Source organism: Mustela putorius, unplaced genomic scaffold, assembly GCF_011764305.1.
Source record: "Mustela putorius furo isolate JIRA1106 unplaced genomic scaffold, ASM1176430v1.1 tig00000450_pilon_pilon_pilon, whole genome shotgun sequence".
NCBI classification, from domain to species: Eukaryota; Metazoa; Chordata; class Mammalia; order Carnivora; family Mustelidae; genus Mustela; species Mustela putorius.
Genome location: NW_025421385.1, coordinates 12,119,891 through 12,144,653, shown reverse-complemented (window position 1 = coordinate 12,144,653; position 24,763 = coordinate 12,119,891). Strand labels below are relative to the sequence as shown.

Here is a 24,763-nt window from a genome sequence, read left to right as displayed (position 1 = left end):
TGACATTCACTTGGATTAAGTAGCAATAAAAATGTAAGACTTTTTAATGACCTTTGATCCCAAGTTTTTTATCACTGTTGGGCCTTCATGTGCAAACTTGAAAACAAAATATATCCAAGTATTGCACTGCTTTGAAGATTCTGGTGGTAAAAGTTAACCTAATCAGTTGTCAGTACTGTAGAATCCCATCTTGGGAGTGTGTGACACTGAAAATAGTTGAAAAAAATTATGTGTACTTGTTCTCACTTAGTTCTTATTTTGTAGTATAGTATTTAAGTGAAAGGATATTATTCATCCTTATACTGAAATTCCAAAGTTGATATTTACATTCACCATTTTTTAAAATAATGGAGAGAAGTTAATTATCTTACTTTAAGTTCTACGCAAGACCGATCATGTTTTTAATGCTTTTGATCCCAGTACAGTCACTAGAATGCTAGCCATTAGAAATATGCAAGGAGTAACCTAATCACTTCAATAAAATTGTTTGACGTGCTGCAGGCAGTATCTCCATTAGCCACCAAATTAATAATGTTTTGATTTGTGATATGTTAGAGAATGATAGGACTCTCTGAGATATTTGTATAGTTTTAGTAGATACTACTTTTTAAATTTTTTTTGTCTTTAAACATTTCATTAAACATTGGCTTCTATTTATAGCATAAATATAATGCACTTTGATCATTTATATTGCAGTTAGAAATTTATTTTATAGCACAGCAATCAGTATTTGTAGCAAAGTATAGGTGGTACCCCAGGTTTATTTCAATACATGAGATGGATAAATGCTTAAAATTGGAAAATGGAATAGTATAAAATTACTTGCTTTTAAATTCTGAAAATGACCTCATATAACATTTAATTGATAAAATTTGTTCATTATTTAAGCTTCTATATTCTTAGTAGAGTTTCTTTTGTCCTGATAATTTAGTTGCCTCATTAAATTTATTGGCCATTTTCAGACATATAAAAGATTATAGTTTATGGAGATACACATTTAAGGTTTTTTGAGGGGGTGGGTCAGTTTTGCTACATTTAAAAAGAAATAGTTACCTCTTTTAATTTGAAAAAGTATTTTTTTATAAACACCGTAGTTCGTCAGATCTAAGGTGCCATTGATTGTGAGAAGCACCGTTCAGGAATAAAAAATGTTTCCAGTATGACATGCCAATGATTTTAAGACCCAGTCTAATTCAGAAATGTCAAAATGTAAAGTGTCTTAGAATCAAAGAAATACGGTATTCATTATGAATTTTATATACGCAATTCCTTATTCAGTGATTTAAAGAACATTTTGGTGTTTTTTGTCATTGTATATATTTTAGATGGGCACAACTTTAAAGAAAAAAATTTTAATATTCAATTAAAAATAATTTTGCTATACCTTATGTGCCTTTATTATCGTTACTTTATTGGGTGCTATATTAATAAAATGTCTAAGGGCTTTTAACTCTTTCAGCGAAAGAAAACATTAACATTTTTCTCTAAATATTTTACATGATGTAGAAGAGGAGAAGCAAGTACCTTTATATTCATTTTTAAGATAGGCAAAATTAAAATAGTCACAAATACTGCAGTGTGGCAGAGAATTATAAACGTTTCCTTAATTGAGGATGCTGTGGTTTTATATAAAACATCTTTTAAACTATAAGTTTTAGGCACTATAATTTTTGTTTTTCCACTTCTGAAGAAAAAAAAAAAGACTATTACTTTTTAATGGGAGATTTAAAAACTTGCTAAACCTTGATTTAGCAAAGCTTTCTGGAACTAGAATTCAAAATTAATGTCTCAGATTGTTTTCTTGGGGAGGGATTACTTTAAATAGGGGCATACATACTGAAAGCAATTTTAAATACTCTATGTCTGTGATTCTCAGCCAAGAAATGTATAACAGAATCATCTGTTGGAGCGATTTGAAAATATCAAGAGGTGGGGGAATGTCACCACAGATGAAGACAGAATCCCCTGGGGAAAATACATATTTTTATACACATGTACATATATACACATACCACTCCCTGGGTGTATATATACTTTTTAGATCCTCACATACCACCACTTCAGATAATTTAAAACATGTAAATACTTAATATACCGTGTACTAAGAGTCCTTAAAGAAGTTTTTAAGTAAAATACTTTGGTGATCCAAAAATTACGTTTAGTGTTTCAATAAAGCATATATACTTAATTGGTGGCAATTGATGTTGGAGTATGAATAAAAAATAGCGAAGTCATTACCACAGATGTTTTAAACTCATTAAGGCATTTAGCATAAATCTAAAAATGAATTAAAGCAAAGGGATGCAGGGAAGCATATGAGATGGTTTTATAGGGAGTGTTTTTGACTCAAGTAAAACTTTGTTGTAGGATACCTTAAAGAAAAATTGACTCGATATCATGGAGTTAAATGCTTTGATTATAGAAAGGGCCCTTTTGGGACAAAATTGTGAGCATTAAATTTATCAAGGACTCGTAATGTTACTAGTAGGACGATTTAGGTGTGGGTTGCGCATCAAAAACTAAAGCAGATCAGTGGTTTATTTTGCATGAGCTTTGCTCAGACATTTTTCTTCCCCTCTGCTTAAACGTCCGCTCTTTCAGGGTGGTCTTCTCATTCTGTATGTACACTTGATTACTCAGACTTGTTCTAGTCACACTGTAGAACGAATATTCTAAGTAATTTGTGAACCATACATAGTAAGTCAAGGCATAGAATTGTGCTAATGGGCTAACTTTATGTGGTAGAAGTGTTAGGTGCTTTGGATAGTAGAAGACCTGTCGAGACGTAAGTGGAGGGAGCTCTGACGCACAGAGCTCACTATGGTAGAGAGTAAACTTGGAACTTGTGACTTTGAGCCCAGGATTAATGAGAACTAGATGAGTTTAATGAGTCTGTTACATTTTTGTGGCAGTGGCAGATCTGTAGCATTTGGTTGACCTGTGTTGTTTGTCCCTCTCTAACCTCCATGGGAAGCTATCACTGTTTTGTCTTATTTTTCCTGCCGTTCTCAGAATTCTCAAAACCTTCTCGTCATAGCACTCCAAGCCTCCTTTTTGACTCTTCATTTCAGACGAGGACTATCAGTTGGACAGAACTTTGTTGAAAGCAGTTTGCTGGCCTGTGGATTAGTGATTTCTTAGGTCATTTTTGACATTTAAACACGTTGAGTCTATGAAACAAATTTTCTTCTCTGTAAAAGACGAGTTGAGGAAGCAGGAAGAGCGAAGGGAGAGTCTAACCACGCCGGAGCTTTAACACAGGTCACAGACTTCATTATCATTAGGTCTTCAGAACGGTCTTTAACATTTGCTGGCTATATCTTTCAGACACGTTACTGTTTGTCCAATCTTAATAACTAATGTGCAGGGTTACACGTTTTAAATTGCTGATAATAATATTAGCTAATATTTAATATGTACTGTGTGACAAGAACTGGAGTAATTTTATTATCTGAAAAGCCTCATGACAATCTTGTAGTATTACTTTTCTAATACCTATTTTACTAACGAGAAACCTGTCGCAGATTGAAGCCACTTCCCAAGGTCACACAGCTTGTAAATCTTTGAGCAAAGATTGAAACCCGAGTTTATTACTTTGAGAAATTCGTGTGTACTACCTACATGGCAGTGACTCACGAGCTATTAATTCCTCTTCTTTTTAAAAGGCAAATAAATTTGTGCAGAGAAACATAACTTGAACAGCCAGTCAGTCTTATCCTTGTAGGGTGAGGCTGCATGTAAACACTAAACTGAACTTGTGTTTTCACTGTTGTAAGAGTATATCGGGCTATCTTCTTTTCCTATAACTAAACAATCAGCTTCATTTTCTTAGATTCTGTTTTTCAGGATTTAGGGTTTTTTTAAGGCTATACCATGATAATCATTGTTAACTTTCCTAATACATGCTATTTTGGGGGCAGGTTTGCATTGATACTAAATAAGTTTTGTTTTTGATTACAGCTTTCCCCACAAATAAAATATCAAAACTTATTATTTTTTATAATGTTTTCATACATGTAAAGCAGAGCCAGTGATTGCTTGCAGATTTGTAGATTTGTATTTTAGGTTGTGGCTTTGGCAGATCTTTTCTAAAATTTGGCATTTATACACTGTTATGTATTAGCCCAAACTTAATACTCCGTTTTCTTGTGTATAAAACTCCCACATTAGGAATATTCCATGGCTTGAATGAAATTAAATATGCAAAATTGTCTGTACACATAGCATTCAGTGTTAGTCTTTATTTACCCCTTGAATTCAAGTAGTTTTGAGAGCCTAGCTCTGTTGTCTTGGTGGCAGTGGATGATTTGCAGTGATTTTACCTTACTTGACCGTATAATCTGATTCTAGGTTTTCTTTCTCTTCAGAGTCTTCTGTTCATATCATTAAACTTAGGTTCATATAAGGTTTAATCCACATAGCATGTCATGGTGCTGGCCTCAGATGACTTTAAACATTGTGGCCATATTACTGGCTCATTCACATGTCAGGAGAACATGCTTATTGTGAGTTATACTTCAATTTCTACTAATCTTGTCAAAGGTAATTATTATAATTTTGCTTATGTTATATGAAATAAAAAATTACTGTATTTGAACAATGACTTTTTAATAACAGGAGTCTTGTGTTTATTACTGAACTTGGGTCAGTTTGCATATTAATAAGAATATTAATAGGTCAGAAGACTTGTGTTGAATGAAATTAACCTTTGAAAGTATAAAGGATAAACTATTGTTTAAGAATTGATCTTTCTGTGGTAATTGAAATTACTTTGAACCTTTTTTAAGAAGGAGACGGTAGCATTTACCATATCAAGAAGTTCTGAAAAGTCTGACATCTTAGATATTGTGGTCTTACCCAGGATAAGGATTTAGAGATTTCTAAGTAGTTGAACCATCAGGACTTAATTTAGGACAGTGTTTTTGATAAATTTACTTAATGATATTTAATTATAACCCTCTGTTTTTATCATACTATTTTCCGAGTTGTTAGCCAAATGACCACAGATTAAAATGCATTCTGATTACAGGGAGGGAAAGGCTTGGGGCGGTGAGACTTAACATTTTTGACTTTTGTGTTGTGGACATTGTACATAATTTATATTCAGAAACATATTGTTTGGTAGGATTTGTTCCCTCTTTTTATTACAAATGAAGAAGGAAACTCAAGTCCATGGTTACACAGGTTTTATTTGCACAGGTATTTGACCTTAGGTTTTGCTGACTCTGAAGCTATGCTTTACTCTAAAAGATGCTGTTTTGGGAAGATAGATTTTAGTTCATGATTGGTGTAATTAGTGTCCTGCTGTAACAACATTACTAAAAATCATGGGGCTTAGAACAGCAGAAACTTAACCTCTCACAGTTCCAGAGGCTAGAAGTCCAAATCAAGGTGTCAACAGAGTCATGCTGTCTCTCTCAAGGCTCTAGAGGAGAATCCTTCCTTTCCTCCTCCAAATTTTTGGCAGTTCTCAGCAGTCCTTGGTGTTCTTGACTTGTAGGTGCATCACTTCAGGCTCTGCCTCTATTGTTAAATGACGAGTGGTCTTCCATCATGTGTCTTCATATCATCTCTCTTTGTATGTCTCAATTTTCCTCTTAAAGGGACATCCGTTATATTGGACTAGGAACCCACCCTACTTCAGTATGTCTTCTTAACTGTTATGTCTGCAGTGACCCTATTTCCAAATAAGGTCACATTCTCAGGTACTGGGAGTTAGGACTTCAACATGTATTTTTGGAGGACACAATTCATACAACAGCCTATGACTGAATTCTGTAACTATTTAAGATCTATATAAACCTTGGAAATTTTAGAATACACACAATAGGAAAGGTAGTCACATTTTAGAGTGAGAAAGTCTTTATAGAATTCTTTATAGAATTTTTATAGATAGAATTCTTCATAGGATTCCACTTTTAAATTATTTGGTTGTTATAACAGTCATATTTAAATCCTAATACAAGTATTGCAAGCCATTAAACACAGCACTGCCTAGCTTTTTAGATGAATTTTTAATGCCTGTAATATAAAAGTTAATTTCTTTAGTAATATTGAACTAAAAGGATTTGCAAAGAAAATCCAACACTGTTAGATAGCAAAGAATCTATTTACTGCAAATTATCCTTGCATTTAGGAAATTGACTTTGAAAATTGGAGGTTTTTTAAAACATTTATTATATACAGCTACCCTGAAAATTGCTGTTTACCATTTCACTTTTGTTTGTATCTTTTTAAAAATAGTATTAGCATTTTCTGCTTTGTGTACTCATTAACATTTTCCCTTAAGTGATATGACTATCACTTTGCCATTTTGGTGAGTTTTTTAAGAGATTAGGTTTTTATTTGCTAAGTAAATGACCAGTTTGTTCACTATTTTTATTTATGTAGTATTACAACCTTAATACATTTCTCTATTTTTTCATAGAATTAGCCAGCAGACTTTGTATTTGATCATGTAAAATCTGCTTTGTATTTATTGACTGAACTCCAAATCATAGGAATATATAGATCTTTACCAAATAGATGTCTTAACAAAGGCCCCTGTAACTTTACTGAAATTTGGACCATTCTCTTGATTTTTATTTGAAGAACACCAAAACACTTAAAACACTGCCTGGTATGTCATACTCCATAGGTGTTCACTGTTGTAATTGTCAGTAACGGCCAATGGAGACTTTGGGACATGTGTCAGTTGCAAGTAAGAGACTTTTTGTACAGATACGGAGATTCAGAATGGGGGAGGAGAGGAGAGGACAGGGAATGGGAGTTGGTGTGGTTTTGGAGCTTTATAGGCTTTTTTTTTTTTTTTTAAACTCTCCTCCTCCTGTATTTTTCTGATGCATTAGGCCAGTGGCAAGTGTCCTGCTGGCACAAGTGGCTTGCCTGTCGTGGAGAGAAGGCTCTGATCTAGTTTCAGGAAGAACAATTAGAAAGCTTCCTATCTTTGGTTCATTGTTTAAATATGTCCAGATAGTAATAATTTAGTGGTTAAAAATAGTATTCCTGATTTTTTTAATTCAGTAAAGTAGGAATTCACATTTTAAGAGTAGATTTTTTCCCATGGGACTTGAGAAATGCTGACTCATTTGAAATGGAAAAAAAATCTACACTTTTTCCCATGAATATATTCATGCTAAAAAATGTTGTTAATCGCTGAAAATAAAACTAAATACTTCCTTAAATTGTGTCTGCCTCAATCCATTGTATGGGAAACCACATTTAGAAAAACAATTTTCAAATTTGTTATGTCTCCCTATATGACAGAACTTGAAAACATTTTATCCCAAATTAAGTCTGTCAAATAAAATTTGAGATGCAGGAGATTACCTATTTGGGGAGAGAAGTAAAATTACTTAACTATTGCCAATTTCAGAACGTCCAGTCACCCATAGTAGCCAATTTAAGAAGATACAGTAAGGATCTTGCTTCCCTTGGCAGTCACAAAATGCCACAATAACTGTGATTATCTGTTCTTTCAAATGTGAAACAGTAATTTTTTTAAATTAGAGCTTTAAAAGATAACAGCTAGACTCTTTAGGGGATGATGTAAAATTTAATTGTTACCTTGATATAGAAAGCTGATTTTGGAATGGGGCAATCCCTTAAAATGTCACAGCTCTGATCTTTCTTTGCCACCTTGGTTATTTTATTTGTTGGACCAAAGCTACGATGTAGGACTTGATATGGAAGGATCTAAGTACATAATATACCTGCCCCTAAAATCACTATGCAGAGTCTTTGTTTTATTGAAGCTGTGTATTTGAACTTTTCTTCATGATACGACTTTCATACTATGGGCAGGTAAAATCAGTGGTTCACATTTTAATGAGTTGGAGGCTAAGGTTAATTTCTAAATTAGTATTAGTTTTCAGAGGGTGAAATAAAACAGCTTCCCTCACTCCAAAAGCAATTCTATTTACCTGAGAGTAGAAGTAGGGAATCTGGAAATGGTCATGCATGAAGGAGAAGTGTTGATGGAGGGTTCACCGGGGAAACTAAAGGCACTGGCATTTAGATCTCATGAGCCTGTAGCTATCGAAGGGTTATAGACAAGGTTATGGCCTTGACTTTCTAAACCACTAAACATCAGATGGAAAGGATTTTTGGAGTTACAGGAATAGTGTAACCAGATCCTGAAAATAGTCATGATAATCTAGGTTCAGAGAATTAAATGAGGTTGATAAATTGTGTTTAGCCATTAAGTCCTTTGAAGGATAATTTTGTTTTTCCAAAGGAATACTTTGCTACTTTTCCCTCCATTCTTGGCAGTTTAGATAGCTCTCCATTTCTTTCTGTACCTCTAAGTGTCATTTTGTCTCATGGGAAAAGAAAGTGATTGGAGAGCAGTGTCATTTGTGGGCTTTGTCATCAAGTATTCTACTCGGGCACCTTCAACAGAGCACTGACTCGGGCAGGACTTTCCTTCATAAATATTTTTGTTGTTCAGTGAGTTAGTCTGACTTTACATTTGTTTCTCTCTCGGCTCTTTGCCTTTTTAATTTGATATTTCGGATCGTTTCTAACCTAATACAGCTCATAATTGGAAATACATCATGTATGTTTGTATGCACTTTTGTATTAGACACACACACACACACATTTATATCATATACCTTCTCAAAGAACCTTCAGCAAATGTAGTTTTTCTTTTGATCTTTTGTGATAGCATTTGACTATTCTCTCAGGAGTCAACTTTTTTTTAAAGATTTTTTATTTCTTTGACACAGTGAGTGAGAGAGAGAGGGAGAGCGAGCAAGCACAAGCAGGGGGAAGGGTAGGCAGGGGAGAAGCAGGCTCCTGCTCAATGTGGGACTCCATTCCAGGATCCTGGGATCATGACCTGAGCCAGAGGCCAGTGTTTAACTGACTGAGCCCCACAGGCATCCCAGGAATCAGACAACTTAAAACCATCTTTTCTTTCTCTGCTTTGAGTCACATCTGTTTACCAAACTTGAGTTTCTTTTGGAATTAGTTCTTTGATGCCTGATGTTTTCTTATCAGGGCCTACTCTGTCTTCATTAGACATATGACTTCTTTATACATTCTCTAGTAATCAGGAACTGATACTAAATGTATACTCAGTACTAAATAAATTCTCAGAATGAGACCAAGCAACAGAGCCACCTATATAGTTTTTAAAGCAATAGTATTAGGGCACCTGGCTGGCTCAGTTGGGTGAGCATGTGACTCTTGATCTTGAGGTCGTCAGTTTGAGCCCCATTGTTGGGTGTAGAGATTACTTTAAAAAAAAAAAAAAGAAAGAAAGAAAAAGCAATAGTATTTCTGACAGTTTGACAGCTGGCTAAAAAACAACAACAAAAAAGTACTAGCACTAAGTCATTTCTGATTCATCTTCTGATTTATTACAGCCTAAAGGTACTCACTTACTACCAGTGCTCTAAATGTCATCAGTATTATGATTCACCTTGTGAATTTGCTTCAGCTGCTTTCTTGGACCAGGTGAGTCCAAAGCTGCCAAAAGTCAGTTAAGGCTGAGTAGGACTTGGGAGAGGAGCCAGAGGTGTGAGTGGTGAGAGTGCAGGAGGGAGGGCAGGCGGTGGCCCCGCGGGCCTTTGACCAGCTGCCTGCTGTTCCGGTTCAGAGACCTTTGTTCTCTTTTCTCGTTTTCCTTTATGGGCGTACTCTTGACAGTTCTAATTTATGAACCACTATTCTAATCTTCTTATCAAATTGATAAATTCAAAGTGAAGTACTTTATTTCATTGAGCCAAAGTGCCTAGGATTGATTCATGGGAATAAAGATAGCACGTTTGGCTCATCATGCGCTAAGAGCACATCTTTGAAATGCCAAGCATTAGACCTCTTGGGGTGATGATCAAACAAACAAAAAGGCAGACATTTATCTGGTTTTGGAATTTAGCCCAGGAAAGAAAACCCCTCAGGTACTTCTGCTCAGATAGCCGGATGTGCACCCTTGAGCCCTCTAGTAAATGAGAATTAGTAGCATTCCCAATGCCTCTGTGCCACTGTAATTATTCCTACAACCTTCTGCTTGCTAAGCATAATATAGTCTGGAATTTACTTCTCTAACAGAATTGCTAAAGCCTAAGCACCGTTACTTCCAGTTTTCTCATATCTTTTTGATCTTACAGCTTTCATCTGTAATTAAAAATCTTTGAAGCCATAGGAGAGGGACTCACATATTTTAGGATGCCTTTTTAACTTTAACTTGCACAATAGAAAGAACCTGGAGCCTAAGAAGAGTTAACATCGTTATTACCCATAATAATGGACTTTGTTATCTTCTTGTACCACATTACTCTAGTTTTTTGTCTGTTTTCTATCTAGAGCAAGGTAAAAAATGCAGAGAGTATACCAACATTTCCCTCCCCCTGAGAGACACATATACTTTTACCACAACTATGACAGATACACAATTAAACTATCCCAGACTCTGGCTAAGTCCCAGATTTTCCACATTTCTCCATACAGCCAGTTAACATTAGACCTGAAACCTCTTCATCCTGGTCCTGAAGGATTTGACCATTTAAACTGGTATGCCTTTCTTAAGCAGTGGTTCTAATGTCTTCCTCTCACTTGGCAGTGTACAGTTTTTCACTTCTTAAGGTGACATTCTGTGTTATTTTACATGAACACTGGGGATATTTCCCTGTCTCTGCCTTCACTGGCCTGGAGTGAAGTCTCATTTTGCATAAGTTAGTAAATTAAATGTTTTGTTGTGAATTCTTAAAGTATTGGGCGCCTGGGTGGCTCAGAGGGTTAAGCTGCTGCCTTCGGCTCCGGTCATGTTCTCAGGGTCCTGGGATCAAGTCCCACATCGGGCTCTCTGCTCGGCAGGGAGCCTGCTTCCTCCTCTCTCTCTGCTTGCCTCTCTGCCTGCTTGTGATCTCTCTCTGTCAAATAAATAAATTAAAAAAAAAAATCTTTAAAATATTTTTAAAACAAAAGCAGGAGTAAGATAAAATTATTTATTTGCTTTTAATTTTATAGATGTCATAATGCCCTAATTATATTTTGGCCTTATTTGAACTCTTTAGAGGAAAGAGAGTCCTCAGTGGAAATGTTAAAAGGAATAATTCTGTCTTTTGCCATTTGATTTAGGTTGACTTGAACCTTGTCAATAAAACTGTTTTCAGTTGTTACTAGAAACAGGCTAAGACTTGACCTTTGAACACAGTTAATTTTTGTTTCAGATATTAAGTTTTATATTTAAAAAATGTTAAGGGGACAGTTATTTAATTATATTAGAGGAAGAGGTTTTATAAGGAAACCGAATTGAAAAGAACTCAGAATGGAATTGGGATTAGTATATTGACTTACTTCCCAGAGGAAGTAAAGCTAGTGAGAGTCCAGTACAAAGATTGTTTAAGAAAGGAGCAGGAATTATTTAGTACTTCGCTAACCCACGTTTCTTTCTGAAATGAAAAGGCGAAATTTTACATCAAGCTTTCATGTTTATGTAATCCAAATATGTTAGAATAAAATATTTTAAGATTATGGGTGATCATGGAAATCAGTGCATGTGGTCTTGTTGACTTTTTAATGCTGAGCACCCTCAGAAATGAGCCATTTTGTTTATATCAAGAAAAATAAAAGTAGTTTCAGAAATTTGTCTGCTTAGGAACTTGGCCGGACTCTACTCTGCATTGATTCAAGTATCTAGTAATCTGATGTGCCTAATATTAGCTGTGAAGTCATTTGATTTAGTAACGTGCAACCAGACATAGATAAAGAGTTGTTTTTCTATGAGTGTAGCTTAAGACTTGAGCCAGATACTGAAATCCTTAGGTTTGCTAATAACTATAATTGAATTATATTATGTTTAGTCTGCTCTTTAACTATACTTATATTCTTTCTTAATTCTTATGCTTCTTAGTATGTTTCCAAAGCACATGGAATTTCCATGTCTTTTGGGAGGAATAGAGATAATCTGACAGCCTTAGGGATAACCCTGATTGCTGTATGAACAAGTTTTCCTTAAGTAAATTCTTTTACTTGCTTGGTTGTAATCCTAGATACCATTCTGTAGGTAGATTTTGGATAAAGTGCATGGGGTTTTCCTAACATTCCCACTATCAGAAATCATCATATCACAGGCCTCAAGTGTACAGATAAAATTGCAGTTGGAGATACACTTGAATGACATTCACTTTGGTCTTTAGAACATGGAATTTCAGCTTAATTTTTCATCCTTTAATCAGTCTATATAGCAGATCTGAAAGTGAATCCAGCTTGAATTTTCTTTCTTTGGAAGAGAATGGGTAAAGATCCAAAATACTTATTCAATATTAATACCAGTATCAGATGGCTGCAGAGCCTAAAGGAGTTCCGTTTAGATAATCATAGCCAGATTATAACCAACACTGTGGTTTCTCTCTAGCGGTTTCTCTCATACACTTGAATATGTGTTTACGTTGAGGTTTATTTAGTACAGACAAGAATCTTTGCCTACTATATCTAGGATTATTATTTTAATATATTTTAATGTGAGATATTTGTGTTGAGATGAGTTTGGTCTCTTGAGGAAGATCTTGCTTAATGCAAGTCCAGTTCTGTTAGCTACACATGAAGGTGCTTCTGTAAGTCTGTGGATCCAGGAAAAAGAAAAGAATTGAATTTCTGGGGTATGTTCCCTATTTTTTAAAGGATATTTTTAGGAGATTTTATTATTTTTATTGCGGGGGGGATCTTAAGCAGGCTCCACACCCAGCGCAGAGCCAGTCTTGGCGCTCCATCTCCTGACTTTGAGATCATGACCTGAGCCAAAATCAAAAGTCAGATGCTTAACTGACAGAGCTACCCAGGCACCACATTAGGAGATTTAAAAATGAGATAAATTTCCTTGCAGATCGCTTTTCTTGGCAATGTTGACAAATATTGGATGTATTATTGTACATATGGTCTCTTTTCCTTGGTATGAGGGCAGCTGTTTATATTGTGCACAAGTATACTTTTGACATTTTCAGGAAATTAAAAGATTATTCCAGATTTTCAAGTTGTAAAGACTGTATTTAGAAGATAAAATTTAAGTAAGGTGGCTAGTTCCAATGTCTTCTGACCAGTCACTGCTTCTGTGCAGCAGTGAAGCTTCTGGGACCCAGATATAAATACTAATTTTTTCTCTGCACTAAGCATAAATATAATGTGGACTAATATCCAGAAGCCTATGACAATTAATATGACACTTTCAAATGTGATGACTAATTTAAAATCCCAGATTATATTACTTTACTTTTGTGTCTTATAACAAAAATGTGTTGATTTTAATGGGTAGGATTTGGGACAAATAAAATATAAAGACTTCACAAAATTATGATAAAATTGCATTATTTTAGGAGAAAATCCTTAGGAGAATTTTCTTTTAAGAGTCAGAACACTTTTTAAGCTGATCGAAATTCTTAAATTTTCAAAGTATTTTAATAAAGATCCTTCATTGTAATCCCCAAGCTCAGATTCCTTTCTTATACTATATTCTGGAGAATTCATAAAGGGAGATACACTGCTTTTCAACCCTGAGAGAATAGAAAACATTTCTTAGTTTGCTTTCCCTGGCTACATGCCTCTCCCATTCGCCAAGGAATCATCCCAAAACTTTTCCACTCCCCATAAAACATACCTATTTCCACTCAGCAGAGGACCTTCCTCTTCCAGTGGTGTCACTGGTAGATGGGAGTCTCTTCGTTCCTGCCAGCCTTCTCTAAGCTTGTTTAAAATTGTCTGGTCTCTGCCTCTAGACCATTCGTTCTCGACACAGAAGGTTTTGCCCTCCTTTCCCCCCAGGAGACATTGAGCCGTGTCTGGAGACACTTCTGGTTGTCCTAACTGAGATGGGGTTGGGAGTACTACTGGAGCCAGCGAGTATTAGGAGCAGGGATGCGGGTAAACAGCCTGCCATGCGTAGGGCACACCCCACCCCCCAACAATTCTCTCTCCAAATTGTCCAAGCGCTGGGGCTGGAAACCTTACTGTAGTCTTAGGGGCAAGGGTCACTCCTGACCTCTTCCCTGTATTCTTAACCTTGCACTCTTCACTTACCCCAAGCTTTCCCATTAATGTGCTTGTCTCTCACACTTAAAAAAAAGTAAGCGTGCCCTTGACCTTTTGTTCTTTTCTAGTTGTTGGTCTCCTTATTCCTTTATAGGAAGATCTTTGGAAAGAGTGTATCATTTGTCGCAAGTTTGTTTTTTTTTTTTTTTTTTAAGATTTATGAGAGAGGGTGCACGCATGGCGGGGAGGGACAGAGGCGGAGGGAAAGAGGGAATCTCGAGCAGACCCTGCCCTGACTATGGAGCCAGACACCAGCTGGATCTCAGGACCCTGAGATTAGGACCTGAGCTGGAACCAAGAGTTGGATGCTCAACTGACTGAGCCACCCCTCCTCCCCATGTGGGTCTCAGTTTCTTCTTCCTTTCATTCTCCAGTGCACTGTAGTCTGCTTTTGACCTCACCAATCCACTGACCTTGCTCTTTCTGAAGCCCTCACTGACATGCTGGACTCTGTGATCTGTTTACCTCTTCCTGGTCCCCTATTGATCTCTACCACAAACAGCGTGTTTCAGCAATTTGATATAATCTGCACTTCCAGAGTGGGTCGCTGCTTGTCTTGCTGTTCCTTCCGCCTGAGGAGGAGTCTTCTTCTTCCCCGCTGGGCAGACTCCTGTTCATCTTCAGGACTCAGGTCGAGAGCTGCATCTTTAACCTTCGCTACTCTCCTCTGGAAAAGTAGCCAATCTCTTCTCACTGCGTATCTTTATTACAGTGTTTTGTGGTTATAATGTAATGACTTGGTGACATAATTGCTCTTCAGAGGCCCAGATCAGATCTTATTTATGCTCCTGGTGAAATGTCTGAATCAGCACACACTTAAGTACTAAAATTTGTTAAAAGAATTTAAAAAAATTTTTTTCCAAGATTTATTTGTTTGAGAGATAGTACATGCCTCCATGCCCGTGGGAGGTGGGGGGCAGAGGGAAAGAGAAAATCCCAAACCGACTCCACGCTGAGCTCAGACCCCAATGTGGGGCTGTCTCATGACCTTGAGAACGTGACCCAAGCTGAAACCAAGATTTGGTTGCCCAACAAACTGTACCACCTACTAGCCCCAAATTTTAATAAATTATTTTTATTTATTTATTTTTTTTAGAGAACTTGTATGAATGGGAGCAGGGGGAGGGGTATAGAGAGAGGGAGAAGGAAAATCTTAAGCAGGCTCATGCCTAGCACAGAGCCCAGTACAGGGCCTGAACTCACAATCCTGAGATCAAGAGATGAGCTGAAACCAAGTCAGATGCTTAACCAACTGAGCCACCCTCTCACCCCAAGAATTTAAAAAAATTTTAAAGAGTAAATAAACATTAAAAAGAAATCAGAAGAGTCCAGAAAGATCACTGAGACCTGGAAAAATCTGTCCTTAGCAATTCAAAGCCTTAGGCTACACAGAAGTTCAGCATCACACTTGGAAACTTGTTAGAAAATCAGTCTCGGGCTCCATCTCAGACCTACTGAATCAAGATCTGCATTTTTTAAAAGTTCCTCTGGTAATTTGAAGGAATGATAATATTTGAGAAACAGGGATCCAGTTCATTTTTCTTTTCCCCAATAATGTGGGTTTTCCATATGTTCAAAAGGAATGCATACAATATTTCTGGTGTTTGTAAAGATCAGTACAGTTAGTACTTTCATAATCATATTTCTGATCTGCAGTTAGCAGAAACCCTATAGGATACTTATTTCTAACAAGGAAGGGGAGCTCTTTTTTTTTTTTTTAAGATTTTCTTTATTTATTTGACAGAGATCAGAAGAAGGCAGAGAGACAGGCAGAGAGGAGGCAGAGAGGAGGAAGCAGGCCCCCTGCCGAGCAGAGAGCCCGATGTGGGGCTCGATCCCAGGACCCTGAGATCATGACCTGAGCCGAAGGCAGAGGATTAACCCACTGAGCCACCCAGGCGCCCCGGGGAGCTCATTTTTTAACTAGAAGTGCTTTTTGGTATATTTAAGAGTTTTATTTGATACCTCTGATAATGTTTCTAACGAGCTTTGAGTGTACTTCTCATGTGAATATTATTTTGTCTCTAGATTAAATCTCGTTAAATCTTGGAATAGGTGTTATGAGTTTGGATTAAGAAGATAAATGTGTATAGACTTCTTTTAGTCCTTTATGATTTGGAGGCAGAGGTAGGTCCTCCTTTACCTGGAGATACTGGCCTTGTGCCTGTATGGAGTGAATATAATTTAATAAAGTATGAAAAACTTTAAATTGAAAAATGAGATGTAAAAATTGTAAACTGTCGAGGCTTTGTAAGATGAACATATGGTGAATGCTGTTACATGGCACAGCATTTGTGTATCAATGTAGGGTTTCAGTTGTACTATTTAAATTTCTATAGCATGATTTCTAAAGATAGAGGAAATCTGATTTTTTTTTTTTATTAATGATTCTGAAAAAATGACAGCTCAGAGTGAAATGTTTTGATCAGACATTTAATGTTCTGAGTTTCTTGGCAAATTTTTTGAAACAATTTAAAGAAATATAATTCAGGGGCGCCTGGGTGGCTCAATGGGTTAAAGCTTCTGCTTTCGGCTCCTGGGATCAAGCCCCGAATCGGGCTCTCTGCTCAGTGGATAGCCTGCTTCCTCCTCTGCCTGCCTCTCTGCCTACCTGTGATCTCTGTCTGTCAAATAAATAAATATAATCTTAAAAAAAAATAAAGTATAATTCACTCATTCATTCATTTATTCATTCATTCAGACTAGGCTCTGTGACCAGTGTGGAGCCCAACACGGGGCCTGAGCTCACAACCCTGAGATCAAGACATGAACTGAGAGTAAGAGTCAGATGCTTAACCAACTGTGCCAGTCAGGCACCCTTAAATTTTTTATTTTTAAATAATCTTTACATACTCAACATGGGACTCAAACTCATGACCCCAAGATCAGGAGTTGCATGCTTTACTGACTGAGTCAGCCAGGTGCCCCAAAGAAGTTAGTTTTATTTTATTTTAAATTATTTACTTTACTTTAATTTACTTTAACTTTATATTATTATTTTATTTTTTTTATTTTTTAAGATTTTATTTATTTGACAGAGAGGGAGAGAGAGCACAAGCAGGGGGAAGGGCAGATGAAGTCAGATGCTTAACTGACTGAGCCACCCAGCCACCCTGAGTAGTTTATTTTAGATACTAAACTTTAAACTTGATTCTAAAACTCAAATATAAATGCTTCAGGGGTGAGAGTTGGAGAAAGCATGTTACCCCCCATGGGTTTATCATTGAAATAGATAAACAAATCCACAGCAAACTCAGCAAATCCTGAAGAATATGTATATTTAGTACTTCGATAGGTGAAAGTTGGTAGTAGTAGGTGCTGGGGAAAGCTAGCAGGGGACTGAGAGAGCACCGTGCTTGACTTCAAGGAGTTCACCCTTCCAATGGGAGCCAGACTGCTCTGTGTCAGCATGATGTGTTGACGGCCGCAGCAGAAGGATCTGCAGGATCCCCCGGAACATAGAGAAAGGGCACTAGGCGTTAGATTGCAGTTTGGAGTTGCTTTTTTTTTAAAAAAGAGAGAGAATGTGGGGTGGGGCAGGGGCTGAAGGAAAGAGAGAATCTCAAGCAGGCTTCGCGCCCCGCGCTGAGCCCAGCTCGGGGCTCTGTCCCACGATCCTGAGATCATGATCTAAGCCACCCAGATACCCCAAAAGTTGCATTTTTATTTCAGCAAATTAATTCCCCAAGTCTCAATATCCTTATTATAAAACGGAGATAAATACATCTATGTGGAAGGCTTGTTCGAGGATTAAATGAAAAACACGTACTGTGCTATGTACAATACCTGGACTGATTCATAGATGTTAGCGGCCGCTCGGACTCAGTGACGGGACCGTGCAACTGTGGCGAGCCCTTACTTCAAGTGTAGTGCTTTCTGCCTCCCTTCTTTTTTCTTTGTATATTCCTAGCCCTAGGGCATGGATTTGAAGGAGGCTCTCTCAGATTTTGGAGGTCAAATCTAGATTTCTTTGGAAGTTTTATGTTTTCTTTTTGCTCCCCTCTCAGTATGAATAACCCAAGTCTCTTTCTTCTTTTGAAAGTTTCCAGAACATGGTGTGGCCCTGTTACAGGATGTTGCCTCTCATCATTCAACACCTGCATTGTCCTGTAAGGACCTCCTTAGTCACCTGTGACTATTTCACTCTATTAAAAATTAAAAATTCAGAGGGCGCCTGAGGAGCTCAGTCAGAAGAGCATGTGACTCTTGATCTCAGGGTCGTGAGTATGAGTCCCACGTGGGGTGTAGAGATTACTTAAATAAGTAAACTTTTAAAGAAACCAAAAATTCATTTTCTTGGGGGCACTTGGCTGGCTCAGTCAGGAGAGCATTCAGCTCTCAGAGTTGTGAGTTCAAGCCCTACGTTAGGCATAGCGTTTACTTAAAAAATGCCCTTTCTTAGTCACACTACTTACACTTAAATGCTCAGCCACATGTGGCTTGTGGCTTACAAACTGGAGGGCATAGATGCAGAAAGTTAGAAAGTAGAAAGTTCTGCTTTCTAGCAGTGTTGTAACAACATTGGTTGCTGATAGTGTAAGACCCAGGAAGTGGACTGCTGTTTACCATATTAGCAGTTTTATGATTCAAAATCCTGGGTGACTTGGTTGCAGTTCTGCCTTCGGTCATGATCTCAGGCTCCTGGGATTGAGCTCCGTGTCGGGCTCCCTGCTCACCCGGGAGACTGCTTCTCCCTCTCCTTCTGCCCCTCCCGGTTACTCGTGTGCGTTCACTCTCTCTCTCTCTCTCTCTCTCTTTCTCTCTTTCTCTCTCAAATGAATAAATAAAATATTTTTTAAAAAGTAACGTAAGATGCTCAGAAATGCTGCAGTATGGTTGAACTTGGAAAGTATTATGCTAAAGGAAAGAAGCCAGACACAAAAGACCACATATATTGTTGCCTTATTTATATGAAATGTCCAGAATAGGCAAATCAGTAGAGTCAGAAAGTAGATGGGTGGTTGCCAGGGGCTGAGGGGAGAGGGAGACGGAGGCAGGCTGCTAATGGCAACAGTTTTTTTTCAGCCGATGACAATGTTCTGAAATTAGGTAGTGGTGATGATTGTGCAACTTTGTGAAAATGCTTAAAACTACTGAATTGTACACTCGGAAAGGTGAATGTTATGGTATGTCAATTAATCCTCAATGAGAAAACAAAAACCAATAATGCATATCAGCCCCTAAGCAGTTATCTGCCACTTAATTAGCTCTCTGTAAAGATCAGCTGCTACTGCTACTGAGGCCCATTTATGAATTTTAAGAAAATAATGGCCTAAAATCTAGGAAGTGTGATATTTTGCATTTTATTTCTCTGCCTGAAATACTTACAGGTGGTTTAACCACCAAGAGCTTTAATTTTAATTATTTTTGTCATTAGTCGCAGTGTTTACGATGTAAAAAAGATATTTGCCAACACAAGTTTCCAAATTCAGGTGTTAACTGTAGCAGTCTTTTTGCAGGAAAGAATCCCATGTTTTAGTCAGTATTGCAATATCCTCTCAACGGTTTTCTTACTGTAAAAATAAATGCCATTCAAATGGTAAATATTATTTTGTATATATTTTGCCACAATTTAAAAGATGATAATTGAATACTAAGTCTAAAGAAAGTTGTTTATCCTGAGCTCTTTGCCATGTTCTAGTCTTGTCTTTTTTTACTTAATTCAGATAATCACAGAGATAAAAATCTCTGTGGCAGATTGATGTATATTCAGTTTGGAGCTTTTAAATCATTAACAGCTAATATTTCACATTCATATATACCAGGTGCTAAACATGGCACACAGGAAATAAATTCCGTACCTGAAATTTATTTCAAGACATCAGTATAATAAAAGATTTGGTGATTTTGTCTTGGGGGGAAAGTGATGCGTCAGCTTCTCATCTCAGCTATAATATCAGTGTCAGTAACTTACACAAATAGGAAGCTCTGAGTTTCAGAATCTGCAATAAAGAGATACTATAGAGCTTCACGTAATGCTGGTCGCAGAAAATAATTCGATAGTTTCAAGGATACTTAAGACATGAAAAATAGTTGAGGACAAAGACAGTTACTTAGTGTAGTCTGAATGGCTGCTGATAGCACTGGATGTGTAATGTCAAATGTTTACTCAAGGGGCGCCTGGGTGGCTCAGTGGGTTAAGCCTCTGTCCTCGGCTCAGTCATGATCTCAGGGTCCTGGGATCGAGCCCCACATCGGGCGCTCTGCTTAGCAGGAAGCTTGCTTCCTCCTCTCTCTCTGCCTGCCTCTCTGTCTACCTGTGACCTTTGTCTGTCAAATAAATAAATAAAATCTTTAAAAAAAAATGTTTACTCCAGCTAGTTGTTCAGTATGTTCATTTATAAATATGTACTAGGATATGATTTGTTAAAAAATTGTGGTAGCAATTATCAAGCCGATTCAGTATGACTGGCTTTCAGTTTGAGTGGAGGTACCAAGAAATTCTCTAAATGTGATTGCCTTCCAGGAACTGGGAGAGTCCTGGAGGGAGGAGAGGGTATGGAGCACTATGACGAATGGTGTAATAGAACGAGTAGAATATAGTCCCATGCTTCAGGTTTGGGTGAAGCTATGAATGAAATGAGAAAGTGGAGTTATGGTGGCAGTTATGGCAGTTATGGTGGAAATGATACTTAGGGTAGGTCTAGAAGGACTGCCATTAGATGAAGAAAGGGTGAAGGGTATTCCAGGCAGGACTACTGACCCAGCTAGGACAAAGGTTTAAGCCTGAGAGTCAGCCATTCAGAGGCTGATGGGATCCAAGACCCATCGTCGGGACCTCCATTAGGAGTAACGTGACACGGGGTTGGGTTGGTTAGGGTGAAACTGGATTCCACAGAACCTTAAGCATCAGGAGCTGAGAAGTTCACATTTTGCCAGTTAGACAGTGGGGGAGGCAGTGATTTGATGGATTGGTTTTTCTGGAGAGATTGACCTGGCAGTTCCGTGTAGGTTAGGAGAGTGCAAGTAGAGAGACAGGTGGGTTTGCTTGTAGTCCCCTTGTGGGTAGCCTGTTTTTTGTGACATAAAAGACTAGCCCTAAGCAGAGTTATTCTAAGTAAGTTGTTACCTTCCTTCTGTTGGTTTTTTTTTTTCACTTTTTCTTCTGTTTTGTCTTCATTGCCTCATAATAGATGCTAGACAGTTCCCTCTTACTGAGTTTGTGATTTTAGATACAATCCCTTTTTTTAAAAACTCACTTTAATAAGTGATTTTTGTAAACAGAGCTTTTCATGTTGACTTTTCATTAGAGGTTAATGATGAAATGGCAGGGAATTCAAAGTTCTAGGCATACTGCTCAGTGGGACCACGCTGTGGGTGGGACCACCGATAAGGGGATCTCCCTTTGTAAGATTAAGTGTCTCTCAAAGCGTGGGCCGTGGGTAACCTGAATCAGAATACCCAGAAGTTTTGTTCAAAATGCCAGCTGAGCCCTTCTCAAGACTAAGTGACGCTAAAAGCTCTGGAGTCGATGAGGGAACCTGCCTCTTCGAACCTGCATCAGGTCACTTACACACATACTGAATTTTGAGAACCACTGATTAAGGCATTGTCATTTTCTATGGAATTATTCTAGCAAGTGGTCTTCTCAGATTCCATTTCCTGTATGTTATGTCTTTCCTTGCAGGGTATTAGAGGTAGCATTCTCAGGTGGAAACCAGGAATACTACGTCACCTACTGATACATGTCCCCCCAGCCCAGTGTTGCCACCTTCCTCCCTTCCCTCCTTCTTTCCTTTCTCTCTCTCTCTCTCTCTCTCTCTCTAAGATTTTGTTTATTAGAGAGAGTGAGCAGGAAGGGGGCGGGGGGGTGGAGAGAGAGAGGGAGAAGCAGACTCCGCACTGAGCAATGAGCCCCATGTGGGACTCCATCCCGGGACCCTGGGAGCATGACGGGCTCAAGGCAGATGCTTAACCCACTGAGCCACCCAGGCGCCCCTGCCCTTTTTCTTATAACGAAATTGACTTCTTGTGTAATAAAGTCAACAGTTTCCCCCTCAAAGTGTTGAATACTGTCAACATAAGCAGCCCATCCTGTGTTGTTTGTGTTTAATCGGTCAAATCTAATTAAAATTAAATTCCTTTTCTATAAAAATGTCAGTATTACCAATAGTCTGGAGTTGAATGATTCCTGTTCCACTGTTGGACTGCTTATTTCAAACTCTTATAATTATTAAGCTTGTCCTTAGAGTATGTTATCATGAACAACGAACCTTTATTTTTTAATTCTAGTAAACTTAAAAAAAAAAAAGTTAAAACAGGAATTCTAGAACACTCAGAAGCTGGACGAGTAAGTGAAAGTAGGTTACTATTGGGGGTAGTGGGGTTAGTGTGTATAGTTTGCTTCTTGCTGACCTTGTAGTTTCCCTTTCTTTTACCGCCCCTGGCTCTCCTTTAGCTTTACTGACCTTTGGTTAATATTATTGTTTTATGACTCACTTGACTGATAAGCATATTAAATACTTAACAGATAAATGATTTCTTTATATTCATATTAGGTGGAGTTAGGAATGGAATTCAGAAGTATTTATTCCTTACAACTAGAGCACGGAGCATGCTACTTTTTGTTCTAGCCCGGTTGTGCTCGCTAACCTTGAAATCTATCTTCCTTTCTTTTCTTGTTCTTTCCTTTTTTTCCCCCTTTCCTTTCCTTTTTTCTGTTCTTTCTTCTCTTCCTTCCCTTCCTTTCTTTCTTTTCTTCTTTCTTAGAGATGGAGAGGGCGGGGGAGGGCAGAGGCAGAGGGAGAGAGAAAATCTCAAGCAGGCTCCATGCCCAGAGCAGAGCCTGATGCAGGGCTCAATCCCAGGACCTGAGATCATGACCTGAGCTGATATCAAGAGTCAGGCGCTCTACCAGCTGAGCCACCCAGGCGCCCCTGAAATATTCCTTTCTTATGTGCCCATGCTGATAATCGTATTAAAATTAGAACCTCTTGTTTATGATATGAAAAGAGCAACAGTAGGAAGGAAGCAGTTTATTTATCCATATTCTCATTAACCTGTAAAACCCAAGAGTTGTAATTGTTGAAGGAGATACATAGAAGTAGCAATAGTGCACTTCGCTTTTTAGGTGGATTAGTTCTCCACCCAAGATGCAAATGTGCATTCTGTCTTCTTTCCTTAGAAAAGCATTTAACAAGGCAGATTTGTTTCTGATTTTTACTTTTTTTTCTAATTCGGGTTGTTTTCTAATGACCTAAAAATGTGTGTTTTTCAAAAGGAAAATAATTTTGTACTTAATGGTGTTTCAAGACTCCATCATAACACAGACTCATTATTCAACAAACTATACAGTACAGTAAGTTTGATGGGGACCATATAGCATTTTGGCATGCAATTTAGTTGTGTATTTAAATGAGGGATTAAGTAGCTAATTAGATCCCATCAAGGTGGGTGTCAGAGCCTCTTGGTAAAGGCTTAATTGGTAAGTTTCTAAGGAGAAAGTAAGATTTTGAAATTTTGATTGTCGAAAATAAAATGCTCGTGATACAGCATTACTACAAACTAAAAACATCCTTAGCCATAGCAAGAAAGTAACACACCGTTGTTCTAGTTCTCAGTTTTCCAAAGATCATTTCAAATCTATTGTAAAGCTGCACTGTGCATTTAGTTATTAAAACAGAAGATCTAGGGATGCCTGGGTGGCTCAGTTGTTTAAGCGTCTGCCTTCTGCTCAGGTTGTGATCCTGGGGTCCTGGGATCAAGTCCCACTTTGAGCTCCTTGCTCTGCAGAGAGCCTGCTTCTCCCTCTGCCTGCCACTCCCCCTGCTAGTTGCTCGCTGGCTCTCACTATCTAGCAAATAAATAAAATTTAAAAAAAAAAAAAAAAGCCGAGAAGACCTGTACTTTCTGCTGTGAAGCTCAGAAAAGAAGATGTCACCATTTAAATCTGGACCTAGTAGTATGAAAGCTTTTAGCTGAATGTAAAACATTTTTAACTCTTTTAAAGGCTAATCCGATGTCTTCGGGGTTGTCAGTTCATTTTTCTACCTGTGTGGTGCTGATGCATCCCCTTTGGAGTATTCTGTAATTTTTCATTCAAAGTTTTGTAAGGGTGTGTGGAGAGTTACAGCATTCATCTCATTTGGTGAACTCCAACAGGGTTTTGCCACAGCTAAGTGGCTTCGTTGGTGCAGGATTTTAACTCTGATGAATAGTCATGAGGGGCAAATTCTTTACTAATCATTTGATGACAATGGAGGAATGTTACTGTTGGGGTGTCCTAAAAATGATAAATCTTTGAAAATGGACAGATGAATGGAGCCGATCCTAATTACAGCCACAAAAACATCTGCACTGTAAAATTATTCCCACTGCTTAATTACACATGAAGGTCAGTCAGACTCAGTAGAAGGCTGTTTTTGCTTTCTTTACATGCACAGATTTTTATATGACATAAGGTATATTCACACACACACACACAAACACAGGTACTTCAGGAGCACAGTCTGAATCTGCAAATACATTGTCAGCTCATGTGATACTGTAAAATTAGTGTTTCCCTTTGCCTAGCTTTCTTTTCTGCCTTTCTCTGCCCATTTTAAAATTCATCTACCCCGGCACATTTCAGATTCAAAGTTAAACACCCCCGACGTGCACCATCACTCTCCAGCATACACATTTTTTTTTAATAAAGATTTTTATTTATTTATTTGACAGAGAGAAAGATCACAAGTAGGCAGAGAGGCAGGCAGAGAGAGAGCGAGAGGAGGAAGCAGGCTTCCTGATGAGC

The 24,763-nt window shown here is 37.8% G+C and overlaps 1 protein-coding gene across 8 annotated transcripts in view; it reads left to right on the top strand.

Moving 5' to 3' along the window:
* SCAF8 (SR-related CTD associated factor 8) overlaps positions 1 to 24,763 on the top strand; it is a 222,746-nt gene that overhangs the window by 89,144 nt on the left and 108,839 nt on the right. For 4 of the 8 annotated variants that reach the window (XR_006606799.1, XR_006606801.1, XR_006606798.1 and 1 more), the window contains exon 22: positions 18,074 to 18,140. The exons of 3 other annotated variants lie outside the window; for them this stretch is intronic. The gene's annotated coding sequence lies outside the window, so the exon portion shown is untranslated. Of the gene's footprint in view, positions 1 to 9,371; positions 10,746 to 18,073; positions 18,141 to 24,763 lie in introns of those variants that run through there. One more of the 8 variants, XM_045080150.1, reaches the window with a different exon arrangement.